Here is a 498-nt window from a genome sequence, read left to right on the forward strand (position 1 = left end):
CCAGTCTTGTATGTTCTACCCCATAGGTCCATCACACTGGAATAGCCATAGAAACTTTGGGCCATCTTCTTACCACGGTGAAACATTCAATAACAGTGGGAAATTCTCATGACAGAAGTCAAAATATATACTGAAGTAATAAAACTGAAAAATGCACTCGACTCTAGATTTCATCTATGGAGATCAAAACAGAAAACCTTATTGCACCTTATTAGTTCATTTCTGAAAAAACACACCTTATTCCACTACAATTCATTTAGTTCTATGTGGGATAGCACAATCCTCATGAAAATAAGCTTAAAATGGCAAAATTTGGAAAGTTCTCTGCTGGTCATTGGGACCCCAATTTATTTTATATTTTAAATAGGGCCTAGGTATATTGGCAGTACTGAAACTTGTTTTTAAACTCATTGATTTTTAACTCTAAAACATTCAAGTCCTAGGCCCCTAATAAAATATCTGGGTTGAACCTGAAACTATTTGTTCTGTGAACACAGG

This window comes from Petaurus breviceps, unplaced genomic scaffold (genome assembly GCF_028583685.1).
Source record: "Petaurus breviceps papuanus isolate PSGF00001 unplaced genomic scaffold, PetGlider_PUasm1.0 688, whole genome shotgun sequence".
Lineage (NCBI taxonomy): Eukaryota > Metazoa > Chordata > Mammalia > Diprotodontia > Petauridae > Petaurus > Petaurus breviceps.